This window comes from Psammomys obesus, unplaced genomic scaffold (genome assembly GCF_907164565.1).
Source record: "Psammomys obesus unplaced genomic scaffold, mPsaObe1.curated_primary_1811, whole genome shotgun sequence".
Taxonomy (NCBI): domain Eukaryota; kingdom Metazoa; phylum Chordata; class Mammalia; order Rodentia; family Muridae; genus Psammomys; species Psammomys obesus.
In genome coordinates, this window is record NW_026596466.1 from 966,867 (window position 1) to 983,590 (window position 16,724).

Here is a 16,724-nt window from a genome sequence, read left to right on the forward strand (position 1 = left end):
TCCTTCCTTCCTTCCTTCCTTCCTTCCTTCCTTCCTTCCTTCCTTCCCTCCTTTTCCTTTCCTTTCCTTTCCTTTCCTTTCCTTTCCTTTCCTTTTTCCTTTTCCTTTCCTTTTTCCTTTTCCTTTTCCTTTTCCCTTTCCCTTTCCCCTTTACTTTCCTTTCCTTTCCCTTTCCCTTTCCCTTTCCCTTTCCCCTTCCCTTCCCTTCCCTTCCCTTCCCTTCCCTTCCCTTCCCTTCCCTTCCCTTCCCTTCCCTTCCCTTTCCTTTCCTTTAAAATATGTAAGATTATTGCTGTGTGTGTGAATGATGGAGTCAGGGGAGCTACATGCGCCAACATGCATGTGGAGGTTAGAGAACACTTTCATGTAGTTGGTTCTCTCCTACCTTCATGTGGGTTCTACGATTGAACTCAAGTCATCAGGCTTGTGTCGAAAACACTCATACCTGCTGAGCCATTTCACCAGGCTGTATCTCTTCTTTCTCTCTTCCTTCCTTTTTTCTTTTCCTCCCTACTCTGTTTCTTCTACCTTCCTTTCTTTTCCCCTTCTTCCTTTTTATTTCCTTTTCAGTACTAGGGATGGAACTGAGGGCTTCACACATGCTTAGCAAATATTCTATGACTCAGCTATATCCACAGCCTTCATTGAAGATTCTAGGCAGGTGCTCAACCACTGAGCTAGCCCTCAGCCCCTCACTGGGGGATTCGAGGCATGTGCTCTACCACTGAGCCACACTTCAGCCCCTCACTGGGGGATTCTAGGCAGGGGCTCAACCACTGAGCCACACCCCAGCCCCTCACTGGGGAACTCTAGACAGGTGTTCTACCACAGAGTTGCACTCCAGCCTAAGGAGGTAGAAGAGTGAGGAAAAGAAAAGCCAGATACATAGTCTGGGTGGCAGTTGCATACCTTTAATCCCAACACTTAGGGAGGCAGAAGAAGGTGGATCTCTGTGAGGCCAGTCTGGTCTACAAAGTGAGTCCAGGTTAGACAAGGCTACACAGAAAAACCCCGTAGCCAAGGCTACACAGAAAAACCCTATCTCGAAAAACCAAAAACTGAAACAAAACAACAACAAAAAACCAAACAGACGCACAAACAAAAAAAGAAAAGCCAAAAATACATTTCTCATCAATGGAATTCTCAAAAACATTAAAAGTTTTAACTAAAAATAGGAAACAGGGGACTGGAGAGATGGCTCAGTGTTCAGGGACACTGGCTGCTCTTCCGGAGGACCTAGGTTCAATTCTCAGCACCCACATGGCAGCTCACAACTGTCTGTAACTGTAGTTTTGGAGGATCCAACACCCTTACATAGACACACACGCAGGCAAAACACCAACAGTACATAAAATAAAATAAATAAATTAAAAAAAATAAAGCAGTTCTTTTTTAAAAAAAACTCTGTAAACCACCAATACAACTTTAAAAATGTATTATTTTTTTATATTTTTAAGGATTTACTAATTTTTTGTGCATGGATGTTTTGCCTGCACATGTCTGTCTGAGGGTGCCAGATCCTCTGGAAGTGGAGTTCCAGTTTTGAGCTATGTGGGTGCTGGGAATTGAACCCGGGTCCTCTGGAAGAACAGCCAGTGCCCCTCACCACTGAGCCATGTGTATGCCTGTAGGATTGCACGTGCGACCGTGTACATGTGGAGGTCAGAGGGTAACTCGGGGAGACATTTCCCCCCTTTCATCAGAGGGATGCCGGGGAATGAATCCAGGCCATCAGGCTTTGGCAGCAGGCGTCTTTACCCAGGAGGCTATCTCTCTGACCCTGGAAATTTTCATTTTATAGCTTTGGACTGTGCTTGACCACACGTAGCTGAAATGCACAGAAAGGAAAACTGCAACTAAGTGGACTCGGGAATCCTGTGTATCCAGACTATCACAAATGGAATTAAAATACGAATTAGACAGCATCATTTGGTCATGAGTGGCTCTGCACACAGTTACGATCAGGACGAATCAGCCATATTTATTTGTTTGAGAAAGGGTCTCATGTAGCCATTACGCTAGCCTTCCACTTGCTCTGCGGGTAAGAATGACCTTGATTTTTTTTTTTTTTTTTTAAGGAATCTTTTGCTACGTAGCCCAGGCTGTCTTGGAACTCACTAAGTAACCCAGGCTAGCTTCAAATTTCCTATCCTCCTACCTCAGCCTCTGGGGTGCTGGGATGAGAGGTGGGCGCCGTGACATCCCGGCGGTCAGTGTATTCCGATGTTGAAGGCTGACCAGGAAGTTGACTTCCTTTCGCAGGCACAGGTGGAAGAGGTCCAGGGCAGTCTCCTCTCCCCCACAGTGGCCATCTGCGCCTGAGAAAAGCTCTCCCTGCTGGGCTGTCTCCGTCTCTGGGAGTCTGGGAGGGAGAGAAGCATTTCAGATGTAAAGCCCACAGAAAACACACACACACACACACACACATACACACACACACACACATACACACACACACAGACACACACACGGGCAACTCAAAATAGATTCTGTCTACAGCCAAAAACTGACTTAGTGCCAGAATGAAGAAGAAAACCCCAAATGAGCTTTCCTGCCGGCATCTCTGGGGAACGCCCAGATCTTGTGGTGGAGGGGGATTTCGGAATCCATGGGCACATTGTCGGGGTGCTATTGGATTGTTACTTTAGTGAAGAATCTGTACCCGTCTTCCTAAACCCCCACCTCCCAGCGTACCCCAAAGCAGCAACTTGGCAGAAGAATGAGGTGGCATGCATGGCTAGGGACTGTGGGAAAAGCCGGAAGGTTGTAGTGCTTCCTAAGGAAGCAGTTTTTAAAAACTACTCGCAGGTGGGGCCCTAGGGAGATGGTCCAGAGGGTAAAGGCTCCTGACAGACAGACAACATGAGATTGATCCCTCGGGCCCATGCCTGGGCGGGGAGAGAGAACCCGTGCAACCACTCGTGCACGCACACGCACACACACGCATACACACAGCACAAATAAATAGAAGAGAATATATTTAAATTATGTGCTGGAGATATAGCTCAGTGAGGAAAGCATGCATGGGGACCTGAGTGCGGACCCCCAGCACCCGTGGGGGAAGCCTGCTCTCATGGCTCATACCTGTCATCTGTCTCAAGGGATAAAGTTGTTGGAGTGGAGGCCAGGCATCTACTGCTGAGCCTTTAGCCCTCCAGGGTTCTCCCTGGTTCTGCCTCCTCAGTGTGGGTGGGATGGGGCGCGGTGTTACAGGCATATGCTGCCACACCCACTTCTTATGTGGGTGCTGGGGACAGGATCTGAACTCAGGTCCTCCTGTTTGCACAGTGAGCAGCCATCTCCCTAGCCCCAGGTTTCTTAGGAAATTTGACTCAAGGTTGTAGAAGCTGAGAGAGGTCACGTGTGCTGTCTGACAGCTGGATAACCAGGGAGGGCTGCGGTATGGATCAGTCCACATTCGGAGGGCTGACAACCTGAGGGACAGCCGGCTCAAGGATGGAAGTTGTGACGTGCTCAACCCCCCCCTCCCCACAGCACACTTCCTCTGACTAACCCTGGCAATCCATCATTCTTGTACATTTACCCCCTGAGACACATAAGCTACATATTCCAGGATTCATTTCTTACAAAGCTGGCCAGACAAGCCTCCCCAAGTACTGTCTGCACACAGCAGGGACACATTAACACTTGGAAGTGGCCCTGGGCGTCCCCTAGTGCTGGCCATTTGTCGTGTTGGCTCATCCTGCCTCCTGAGACCCAGCCTAACATTTTCCTCTGCCTTTGGCTCTCAGCTCACAGTGTTTTAAGTTTGCTGCTTGAGTCATTGTGATCTCACAAGGGCTCTCTCATATCTGGACACCTGTCTTGTTTGGTTGACAAAGATCAAATGTGTTCTCTTGAGGGGTCAGGGATGGAGCTCAGATGGCAGAGTACTTGGGTAGCATTCATGAAGCCCTGGATTTGAGCCCCGGCACCCTTAACCTGGGAATGGTGGCTCACACCTGCAATCCTAGCACTTGAGCGACAGAGTCAGGATGATCAGAAGGTCAAGGTCATCTTTAACTCTATATCAGTTTCAGGCCTGCCTGGGCTGTCACCCTGCAAATGTCATCCACTTTGTTTTTGATTTTTTAGCTGGGCATGGTGGTACACACCTTTAATCCCAGCACTCAGGAGGCAGAGGTAGATAGATCTCTGACTTTGAGGTCAGCCTGGTTTACAGAGAGAGTTCCAGGACAGCCAAGGCTACAAACACAAACAAACAGACAAATAAATTAAATAGAAAAATAAATGAAGAAATTTTATTTTTGTGTGTGCATGCACGTATGTGCACAAAGGGATGGTGGCTAAGAGGAGACATTCTGTCCTCAGGCTGTGTGTGTGGTGTGTGTGTGTGTGAGAGAGAGAGAGAGAGAGAGAGAGAGAGAGAGAGAGCATGCATGCACTCTCCTCTTCCTTCCCTCATTGCCAGACCTTATACTCTCTACTTTGTGTGCTGAGAGCCCCCAAATCCAGCATCTGGGGAGGCAACGGCAGGCAGATCTCTGTGAGTTCAAGGCCAGCCCGGTGTACAGAGTCCAGGACAGCCAGGGCTACACAGAGAAACCTGCCTCAAAAATAAAACAGAAATAAAAAAGTAAATAATAACAAGACAAGTCCTTCCTGCTGGATATGCGCCGGGGAGGTGCGCCGTTCTAGCTTCCTTTTCCACATACACCTCAGCTGGGCATGTGCGCTCCCATTTCGCCACCTTAGGCGGGCCCCTGCCAAGCACATCTATTTTAGACCCTGCAGCCGAGATCACACTCACTGGGTGTGTGTGAAGAGCTAAGCATCCAGGACTTTCAAATCCCACCTAGTTCCAGGATCCAGGGCTCTTGTTGTCTGAGCTGTGAGGACGGGCCCCTCCCCCAATACAGAAGGACCAGGAAACCAGCCAGGGACAGCGAGGTCAACTGCTAGGCATGTCTGGATGGGTGAGGGGCAAGGAGCTGGCATCTCCTGAGGATGCTGTCTGCTTTAGCAGTGTCAGGATGGAGACAGCGGTAGGGGCTGAGGAGATGGGAGCAGAATACGATGCTCCTGTGGGTGAGCCTGCTGTGAAGGCTTTCACAGAAGCTACTGACGCCTCGACTGCTTGGGCAAAGGACTGCCATGGGCAGGTGAGATGGCGAAGCAGGTAAAGAGGCTCATCACCAAGCCTGAGGACCTGAGTTCAAGCCCTAGAACCCACATGGTAGAAGAGAACTGCCTTGAGTTCCAAGGACTGCATTGTCTCCTGACCTCACAGGTGTGTTGTGATGTGTGTGTCCCCCAAAATACACAAATAAAGTTCAAGCATTAAAAAAAAAAATCTTCCAGGAGTTGCTGAGGAGAAAGCCGAGTTGTAGAGTACTTGCTATACAAACTGAGGCTCTGCGTTTGGTCCCCAGGGCCCGAGTAAAATAGCTGGGCATGGGGCTTGGGAGGTTCAGCAATGAAAGACACTTCCTTGTCTTGCAGAGGACCCAGGTTTGTTCTCAGCACCTACATGGTGGTTCACAACTGCCTGTAGCTCCAGCTTCAGGGAATCCAACACCCTCTCTGGTCTCCGGGGTACCACAAACACATGGTATACACTTGCAGAGACACACACAAGTAGACACATTAAAAGTAACTCTGAGCCTGGCAGCAAACACGGGTAACCTTGGCGCTGGGGGGGGGGGTTGGTGAGCCCCAGGCTGAGGGAGAGGCTCAGAGTTACTTTTAATGTGCGTGCACGCACTCACACACACACACACACACACACACACACACACACACACACTTTCCAGAAGAATAGGATCTGGACAAGTTAGGGAATTAAGATAGTATCATATGGAGGAAATAAGTCTTCAGGCCCCTCCTCTCCTCTCTTCTGTCTTTTCCTCTCCTCTCCTCCCATCCTCCCCTATCCTCTCCTCCCATCCTCCCCTCCCCTCCCCTCCCCTCCCCTCCTCTCCTCTCCTCTCGGCTCTTCTGTCTTCTCTTCACCCCTACACCTCTGCTCCCCTCTCCTTCCCCTGCCTTTCTCCCTTCTGTCTATTGTGAATGAAACAGTCCTTCTAAGCTGAATTCGTGAGATTTAGGTTCAGTGAGAGATCCTGTGGCAAAACACAAGATGGAGCATGAGAAAGACAACCTACGTCCGCCTCTGGCCCCATCCACCTGTACAAAACACACGTGTGCACACACTCTCTCACACACACGCAAACTCTCATGATACATGTCCTGTGGTATTTACTGGCGGTCTTTGGTCTTTGAGACTCCACCAGAGGCTCTGAAGGGCACTCTCTGGTGGATATCGGTGCAAAGAGTGTAGGCGGGCTCCAGAGTGGACAAGAGCCAGAAAACTCCATAACGAGCTGCCAATACTGAATCGTTTGAAGAGTCCTGTGGGGGAAAAAAATCCACATTTCCAGATTTTTCTAGCAACCTTGGCATAGTTGGTGGCACAGAGCCCACATTCAGGCTGGGAGAGCACCCACGAACTGAGCTCCATGAGTGGCTGCCTCGGTTACTATCAGCCATGGGGCCTACACAGGAGGCTCATCAGCCCTACACACACTTCGGTGCATGGTTTCTGCTGGAAAACTGTGATCCACATAGCACACTATGACTAAGAAGGACCCGTGTGTGTGTGTGTGTGTGTGTGTGTGTGTGTGTGTGTGTGCGCGCGCGCGCGTGTGTGTGTGTGTAGGGGTACTGCGTGTTGATGGCTACATGTGTGTGCCGATGTGGCCCTGCATGGAGGCAGGAGGTTGACTTCTTTCCACCTTACCCTCCATCTTACTATGTACCAAGACATTTGAACCGAGAACCTGCCAAGCAGGAAGCTGGCACGTCCGTCCAGCCTATGTGAGCGCTGGTGCTCACACTTCAGTGCCACCCCCCTTACCCGCTGAGCCGGCTCCCCAGTCCAGAAGGGCTCTTTAAGGTCTCAGAGCAGCGAATCATCTGAGCCCCATCACCACCTCAGCTTGCATACTTTCTAAAAATACATTTACTTTTGTTTTACGTGTACGTGTGTGTCCTTGTGAGTACCTGCACCTTACTGGGTGTTCAAGGACGCCGGACGGTTTGGAGCTGCAGGTGAAGGTGGTTCTGAGCCACTAGATATGGGTGCTGGGAACCAAACTCTCTGTGAGGACAGCCAGTGGAACCACTGATGGCTCCAGCCCCAGCTTGGAATAAGGGACTTTTCACGTATGATCCCCCATGGCCCTCGTAAGCACTTTCCAGAGGGAACTAGGACATGGTAGTTAGATTCAGCAGGAAATCATTTAGGTCACATAATTATGTCAACCTGACAGGCCAAAACACCAGCAGCAGAAGCTTAACTCCTGGGGGGATGGGTATAAATAATTCCACAAGATGATCCGGCCCAGGGAGATGCATCTTTGTCCCTGTGTGAAAGTGAAAGGAGGGGGATGGTGGAGATGGCTGGGGCCTCTTGACAAAAGGGGCAAAATGATACTGCTCTAGAAAGGCAAGAGGCCCATTAGTCAGGACTCAGAGCCGGGACAATAGCGTCCCCCGGTGGACCTGGCGAATGTTGCTCCCTTTCTCTGGGATTTGATGCAAAATTAACTGCGCAGGGAAAGCAGCCATGCTTGGTAGTGCTTTTGTTTTTCTGATACAGGGGCTTTCTGAATCCAGTTGTTGAGGATGGAGTTGAAACCTGCCTCTGCAAGTTTCTCCTCTTGAGATTGCACATTTGTACCATAATATCTGGCTTTGTTTCTTTGTTTCTTTCTTGCTTGCTTTTTTTGTTTTGTTTTTGAGACAAGGTTTGTCTATGTAGCCTTGGCTGACCTGGACTCACAGAGATCCGCCTGCCTCTGCACCACCATGCCCAGATGCAACAAGTGTTCTTAACCACTGAGTCATTTCTCCAGCCTTACTCACCACACCCTTTTGTAATTTATTTGCCATGTGTGGGGAACATCTGGTGTAGTCTTACCATTCTCCACCTATTTGCTTTGAGGCAGGGTCTCTCCCTGAATCTGAAGGTGTAACTGTTTTTTGTTTTTTTTGTTTTTGTTTTTTTTTTTTTTGGCTAGGCTGTTCCCAGTGACCTTCCTCTCCCCACTCCTTTGGAGCTGGGTTAGATTTGCATTTCTTTGATGGCTAAGGATGTTGAATTTTATTTTTCATACAACATGAAAAAGCCCTTCTGTACTGGTTGGTTTTGTCAACTTGACACAAGCCTAGAGACATCTGGGCAGAGGTAATCTTGCTTGAGAAAATGCCTCCATAAGATTGGCTTGTAGGCAAGGCTGGGAGATATTGCCTTGAATAATGATTGCTGTGGGAGGGCTCAGCTCACTGTGAATGGTGCCACTCCTGGGCAGTTGATCCTGGGTTCTAGAAGAAAGCAGGCTGAGCAAGCCACAAGGAGCAGGCCAGTGAGCAGCACCCTTCCTTGGCCTCTGTATCAGCTCCTGCTTCCAGTTTCCTATCCTGCCCTGCTTCCATGATGGACTGTGATGTAGAAACATAAATAGAAAGAAACCTTTTTCCCCCTCAAGTTGATTTTGGTCATGGTGCTATTATCACAGCAATTGAAACCCTAGGGCGCTTCACAGGGATTCTAGGCAAGTGTCCTACCACCCAGCCACGCCTTGAGCCCTGCACAGATGTTTTTGTTTTGTTTTTTAAGGTGCACACAGCCAAAGCAGCCACCATGCATCCTCTCTCTGAGAGAGTTAGTTGGCTTTAGACTGAAAACTACTTCCCTGGAACAAGTCTACTTTAGCAAAAGAAAATTCCAACCTAGGTATTGTTAAATCCCCAAGTGTTGCTGCAGTCAGGGGTATATGGGGACTATGAATACACATTCAAATGTCAAAGCAACACCCCTTTAATGCCACAAGAAGGTCTAATATCCTTCTTTCCCTCTTCCTGTCTTTCCTAATTTTTTTTTAGTTTGAAATAGGATGTCATTTAACTAGGGCTGGCCTTGAACTTCCTTTGTAGCTGAGGCTGGCTTTGAATTCCTGATACTCCTGCTTTTATCTCCTAAATGAGGGATTACAGATATGTGCCACTGCAGCCAAATTAGTTCTATTCTTGTGTTGGTGTGTATTTTCCTGTATATGTCTGTAGTCTTCTCCATTGCCAGGATAGCTTTACCACTGTGGGAATATTTGCAGATCAACACAGTATATTTAATTTCTTCCAGAGAAAATTTTATTAGATTAATGCTATTCCTCAATAATAATATATGTTTGAAGTGCTAGATATGCTAATTAATATAATTTGATAGCTCCGTAATGGTGGCTCATGCCTTTGATTTCAGGAGGCAGATCTCTGTGAGTTCAAGGCCAGCCTGGTCTACAAAGTGAGTTCCAGGATAGCCAGGGCAGTTATACAGAGAAACCCTGGCTCGAAGAACCAATATATATTGGATATATATATTATTATCACAGTAGCAAAACATCACAATGTGAACAATTATTTAATAGGTGGGGGACATGGCTCAGTGGTAGAGCACCTGCCTAGAATCCCCCAGGGAGGGGCTGGGGTGTGGCTCAGGGGTAGAGCACTTGGCTAGCAAAAGGAAGTCTAGTCTTTGAGTTGCATCCCTGTAACTGCCTAAAAATAAGAAAATACTATGAAGAAACATACACACGCACACACACAGAGTTGTAGCCACCAGAATGTTAAAGACCTGAATGCCTAGCTTTGGAAAAGAAGAATTTAATAACTCTGACTTCAGCTAGACTGTTCCAGATGCCAGAACATAATCAAATCTTTCTATCTTTGCTCTTCACTGGACAAGCCCTATTGTGGTTGCTTATGATGACATTTGTTTTGCTAAGGGCTTCACTCTTTCTTCATTTCGAGTTTTGGTTCTGTGAAGGGAATGTCTTACTCTGGGTGGTGCCCTGCTAGTGTGTTCACGGAGATTCTTGTCCTTTTCTGACTTTCCTTCCTCTGGTGACCTCTACAGGCGGCTGTGAGATTTATCCCACAAACAAAGGGAGGAAGGAGATTGGAGTGGTCAGGATTCCCCAAGGGATCAATACTCTGAACACACACAAATTAAAAAAAAAAAAAGTTCACGTAATTTTTTTTTTTTTTAACCATAGGGTCTTGTGTAACACAGGATGGCCTCAAATGCCTTATGTAGCCAAGGATGACCTTGAATTTCTGTTCTGCCTCTACTTGGTCTGTGCTAGGCCCTCACTACCACAAGTTGAAGTAATTTTGGCATGGACCCCCGGGCTTCGGACAGTCACTCTACTGAGGGAGCTGCAGCCCAGCCACCTTTCTTGATTAAAAAAAATTAAATTTACTTAATCACTTTATAGCCTGATCCCAGGCCCCTCCCTCCTCTCTTCCCAGTCCCAACCTCATGCCGAACCCCACTCCACTTCTTCTCAGAGAAGGGGAAGTTCCCAAGGGGTACCAACCCACCCTGGCCTCAAGCTTCAGCAGGTCTAGCCATCCTCATTCTCTAAGGCCAGATAAGGCAGCCCAGCTAGGGGACAGGGACCCAGCAGGATCAGAGACCGCCCCTGATCGAATTGTTAGGGGACCCACATGATCACCAAAATTTGTTTTGTGTACAAGAAATGTAGAGCTAAAGGTGGAGCAGAGGTTGAGGGACTGGCAAACTGGTGATCTACCCCATGGGAGAGAGGCAGACCCTGACACTATTAACGACACTCTGCTATGCTGGCAGACAGTCTAGTGTAACTCCCTCCTGAGAGCTTTATCCAGCAGCTGATGGAAACAGATGCAGAGACCCACAGGCAGACATTAGGCAGAGCTCAGGGTGTCTTGTGGAAGAGTGGGAGGAAGGATTGAGGCCGTCGGATATGGCACACCACAAGGAGACCTACAGAGTCAACTAACCTGGCCCACTGGGACTCACACAGACTGAGCCACCAACCAAAGAGCATGCATGGGACAGACCTAGACCCTCTCCACATACGTAGCAGCTGTGCAGCTAGGTCACATTTAAATTGTTTCTCTTGGGTGTTTATCACCGAAAAGTCTAACACGCCCTCCCACCTTGAACACCTACAGAGTTGCATCAGAGAGAGCAGCAGTGTTGGGGAAGCTAGGGAGGTGAAGAGTTTGTGGGCTGAGATCTGAGCAGGCAGCCCAGGCAGAGCCCATGTCCTCCTGAGTTTCCAGGAGATGGGTAGGCCAGGTCAAAGCAGCTAGAATTTGCAGGGCAGAGTCCCAATGCAGTATGCAGGAAGCCGCTGTGAGATGTGCTCAGGGTGCCTACTGGCTCGGGTTAATGTGTAGGAGCGAACTCTGAGGTCCATCCTGATGGCTGGTTCTGGGATCCCTGATGCCACAAGGCCAGATGGATACCCTTCTGAGAGCCTGTAACAGACTCTTCAGACGTCAGAAGGTGACTCGAGTGGCAATGCCCCCTCCCAGTGGGTACACTTCAACGAAAGATGCCCCTCCTTAGTTTCCCATATTTTGTTTTGTTTTGAAGATAGGGTTTCTCTGTGTAGCCTTGGCTGTCCTGTACTCACTTTTTAGACCAGACTGGCCTCCAACTCACAGAGATCCGCTTGCCTCTGCTGGGATTACAGGTGAGCGCCACAGTGCCTGGCTCAGTTCCCCACATCTTTTGAATCACTGCTTCCTCCAATTCCCTCCTCTCCCACTGCTGCCTGGAAATCAGACCTGGGGTGCAGGGGCCTGCTGTAAAACTTCTCCCTTTTACTGGGACCTACAAAAAGAGCCTCATCAGAGACCCACCATATTGTTTGCTTATATAGGGCGTGGAGGCCTGAATTCTCCTCTGAGCTCCCTCTGTTCAGCTGTCTGTCTAAATGTCCATGTGGCATTAATAGCTGTTAATAAATTTCTTACCAAAATGACAGTCTACCTCAGTATCCCCCTTACACCCTAAACTTGAGGCCTTTCAGAAACCACCCCAGGCCAGGATGAAAGAAATGCATGTCAGCAGCTGGATATGGTGGTTTGCACCTGTAAACTCAGGGATTGTGAGGGGGAAGCAGGAAGATTAGAAGTTTAAGGTCATCCTTGGCTGCACAGAGCTTGAGAGCTGGGCATCGTGGAATCCTGGCCACTGAGCAATCAAGATTCCCTGTTTGCCTCCCAGTGCTGGGATCACAGGCACGGCACCACGCTCACCATGGGTGCTGGGTGGGTGTGTGGGTGCTGGGCATTCACACTCGTGCCTACTTCCTCTGGGGCTTGCTGTGTGAGCACCTCTACCCACTGGGCTATCTCCCTAGTCCCATGTTTGGAATTAAAAAAAAAAACATATATGTATGTGTGTGGAGGTCAGAAGACAAGCCACAGGAGCTGATTCTTCCGTCCTTACTTTCTTCTTCTTCAATTTTTTTTTTTTTTTTGAGTCAGGGTTTCTCTGTATACCCCTAGCTGGCCTGGAACTCACAGAGATCCACCTGTCTCTGCCTCTCAAGTCCTGGAATTAAAGGTGTGTGCCACCGCCCAGTGGTTTCTTTCTTTCTCAGGGATGAACTCATGTCAGCAGTGTTGACAGCAAGGGCCTTTACCCATTCAGCCATCTTGCTGGCCCCTTTTTAATGTCCACCCTCAGAGCTTGAAAATGTCATATCTCTGGGGTCTGATTCTTGGGAGGCATATCTGCCCAATGCTAGGGGACCCCTGGGCACCGGTGTCAAGAGGAGAACAGAGAATAAAAGGGTACCTGGGAGCCTTAGACGTAGCCTATCTCATGACATTAGTAGCAATTTCTCCTTAATTAACTCAGGCAAGTCTCTGTCGAATACAGCCTCCTGCCCATCTGGAAACTGAGATGTGGATGCTCATGTTTCTCGTTCATGAAAAAATCAGCCTTCTACAGCGTTTGGTTTCTTTTGTCTGATAGCATTTCCTCCTTGTCTAAGCAGCTTAGTGAGCTTCTGAAACTTTTTACCCTTGGTCAGAAATCCATCCACTGAATGAAGACCCCTGAGTTATGAGGCAGACAGAGCTCCAGGAATAAGGCTTTAGTTGAAACTGCTTGAGGGATTCTTAGCAGGAAGCCTGCAAATGTCATCACTGACAGCAACTGGGACATTATCGTCAACAGGATCTTTAACAGGATGGGAGGAGTACAAGCTGTGGGAATCTCAGCTCTTAGGGAAGATGCCAGCAGGGTACAGCTGGATCATGTGATAGTTGCATCGTTAACATTTCAATACACTGCCAATTTCTCTTCTAAAATAAAATTTCATTTCAGGAAATAAAATGTGGTGCAGTGCCACAAGTCTATAATCCCAGCACTCAGGGAGGCAGAGGCAGGCACATCTCTGAGTTTGAGGCCAGCCTGGTCTACAAAGTGAGTCTAGGACAGCCAAGGCTCCACAGAGGAACCCTGTCTTGAAAAAAAAAAAGAAGAAGAAATAAAATGTATTAAGATGGACCTGGGTAGTGCAGGCCTGTAGTTCCAGCATTTGGAGAGCTGAGACAAAAGGATCATTTGTTCAAGGCACCAATACCCTACCTCAAAAGTGAAAAGGCTGGGGTCATGGCTTAGTAGTAGAGCCCCTGCCTAGAACCCCCCGCTGAGGAGTTGGAGTGTGGCTCAGTGACAGAGCACCAGCCTAGAGTCCCCCAGTGAGGGACGGGGGTGTGGCTCCATGGTAGAGCATTTGCCTAGCATACTGAGTCCCCAGGTACCACAGAAAAATGAAGAGAAGGAGGATGAGGAGTTGGTGGTGGTAGTGGAGGTTGTTAAAAATGGAAGAAGAGTCTGGCACTTAGGTAGCATATTTCTTGTCCACTCAGAAGAGTTTTAGTCAGTCTTTTTATATATCACACTTGACATTGGCCTGTCTTTCACACCTTCACCATCTTTTCTTGGTGTGTAGTGGTGTTTAACTGTGGTTTCACATTGCATCTTTGTAATGATTAATAACGCTTCTTCTCATTTTCTCATCTTTCATCTTTAGTGTGATGTATTAGCAAAAAAAAATTATGATGTAGGAAAAAAAGGGGAGAGAAAATGGAGAGAATGTTCTTGAGTGAGCAAGAAAGGACACAGAGTAGACACGGAGGAGCTGACTTTAGACAGAATAAACATGTTTTGTTTTCTACTGGGTGTAGTGTTGCACACCTTTGATCCCAGCATTGAGGAGGCAGAAGCAGATGAATTCCTATGAGTTCAAGGCCAGCCTGGTCTACAAAGCAAGTTCCAGGCTAACTAGGACTATATAATGAGACCCAGTCTAAAAAACAAAACAAAACAAACAAACAAACAAACAAACAGAAAACAAAAAAGAAAGACAAAAAGTTGATTCTATGAGGAAGTGAGACCTTCATTTTAATTAATTTTTCATTGCTATCACAGAATGCCTGACAATAAGCAACTCATAAAAAAGAAAGATTTTTTTTTTAAACTCACAGTTTCATAGGAGTCACTCCATCATAGTGGAAAAAGTTTGGTGAAGCAAACCAACTCACATCACAGCTGCCAAGAGGCAGAGAGAAATAGAAGGTAGCCAGAGCAAGCTGTACTTCCTGGTGACACTCCTCCCCGGCTTCCCCTGAGTTATGGTTCCACCACCTCCCAGTAGTTTAACCCAGGGCTAGTTGGTACAGCGCTTGGTTTATATGTAGGAGGCTCTGGGTTTTCTCCCCAACACAGAAAAGTTAGAATCCATCTGTGGACTAAATATATTAGGTCAGGGCTCTTACAGTTCTTATGATCCAATTGTCTTTGGAAAGTCCCCCATAGGCACACCCAGAGGTCTGCTTCATCAAGCCAATCAACCAAGATAAGCCATTCCCAGTGTAGAGCAAAGGACCTGGGGTCAGTTCCCAGCACCCACATGGTGGCTCAGAACCATCCAAAACCCAGATGCAGGGGCATCTGACATCCCCTTCTGACCTCCATGGCCACAAGACACACTTGTAATACACACACACACACACACACACACACACACACACACACACAGACAGAGAGGATACTCAGTCCCATAATAGAAAGCAAATTTAGAAACAGTCTCATTTCACCAAGGCTAAAGTGCTAGAACATGAGTTGGGCAGGAATGGTTTGGTCACTTGGTGAACATGTGGGAGAAAGGACACAGACTTTAGAGTCTCATTTCTCCAATTTGAGGTGATTGTGGATTGTGTATTTCACCCTGAAGAGACCTGTAAAATGTAACAGGCAGTATTGTTTGATAGCATCAACTATGACCTGGGACTCCCATGAACCAGATTTAGTTTCACTGTGACCCAGTCACTTGATCTAGACACCCTGAGCCTCTTGGTAAGCACATAAGGTGTTTTTGGGCCAGTGTTTGCACAGCTGGGCAGCATAATTCACAAACCTGTGAATTATTCATGCTTTCGACCTATTCTGACGAGAACTTCACCCAAAAGGCTAAATTATTAAGCACTGGGAGTTATCTTTGTTACTGCTAACTAGAAAGTCAAGAGGCAGTGAATTTTTTTTTTAAACTGAGATGTTTTTGCTCCTTAGAGTTGAACATTTATTAATGACACATAATTGCTCTAAGAACACAAAATACATGCCAGCAGTGGTGGCTCACACTTTTAATCCCAGCACTCAGGAGGCAGAGGCAGGTGGGTCTCTGAGTTTGAGACCAGCCTGGTCTACAGAGTGAGTTCCAGGCCAGCCAGGGCTACACAGAGAAACCCTGTCTTGAAAAAACAAAACAAAAAACAAACAAACAAATAACCCCAAAACCAAAAACCACACACACAAATCAAACAAAAATCCCTAAAAAACAAAACAAAGCAAAAAACAAGAACAAAAATACACACACCAGAGGACAAGAGACCTTGATTAATTAGACAAGAAGAAAGCAGACATTGCCACCTGAATCAAGGCTTTTAAAGACACAAGAAATGAATTTAATAGTGCCCACATTGTCCCCTAAGTTTGTCAAGCTGAACTGATGTGTGTGTGTGTGTGTGTGTGTGTGTGTGTGTGTGTGTGTTTGAATGTGCAAATGGAAGCCTGAGGTTGATGTTGGTATCACTCCTTTTTTTTTTCTTCCTTGAGATAGAGTCCTGGAACTCACAGAGATCTACCTGCCTTTGCCTCCCAAGTGCTGGGGTTATTTTATAGGCCCCTCACTTTGGAGCTCACTGATTAATGAGCCCCAGGAATCTTCCTGTCCTACAAGAGATTACAGGAATATACTGCCCCCTCCTCTCTCTCTCCCTCTTTTTCTCCCAGTGTGTGCATGCGTGCACATGTGTGTGTCAGGCCTTGCCTGTGCATGTGGAGGTCAGACAATGACTTGGGGTGTCTCTTTACTAAACCTGAATTTTGGGTGTTTAGCTACATTGGCTGGCCAGCAGGCCCCGGGCATCTGTCTCCATCCCTCCACCAGCACTGTTTCTAGCAAACAGTCTATGACAGCAAACATAAACCTTTGTAACAGTCGGCCCCAAATAGACAGGACTTAGTCACTAATAGTTTCTTTAATTTTTGTCCCAATGTGCCTGGTCCTTGCACAGCCTGCGTCCTGAATTCCAGACTAGAAGTGACTATAGGATGAAGAAATGATAGACACACAGACACAGAAAAGCTGGGATTGGGTGGTCTGGGCTCTTGGATGAAAAAGTCTCAGCACCCCATATTTAGCATGTTTATTACAAAGAGTTGAATAGAGAGGAAGGGCTATTGCATACAGATAGACAAGGAGGCAGGGATATTATATACAGATGGACAGGGAGGCAGAGGTATTATATACAGATGGACAGGGAGGCAGGGGTATTGTATACAGATGGACAGG

General features: G+C 47.4%; 1 long non-coding RNA gene across 1 annotated transcript in view; it reads right to left on the reverse strand.

Moving 5' to 3' along the window:
• LOC129670167 (uncharacterized) overlaps window positions 1–16,724 on the reverse strand; it is a 45,038-nt gene that overhangs the window by 14,049 nt on the left and 14,265 nt on the right. Inside the window, exon 3 of the long non-coding RNA XR_008719132.1 lies at window positions 2,159–2,362. This is a non-coding gene — a long non-coding RNA (uncharacterized LOC129670167). The remainder of the gene's footprint in view (window positions 1–2,158; window positions 2,363–16,724) is intronic.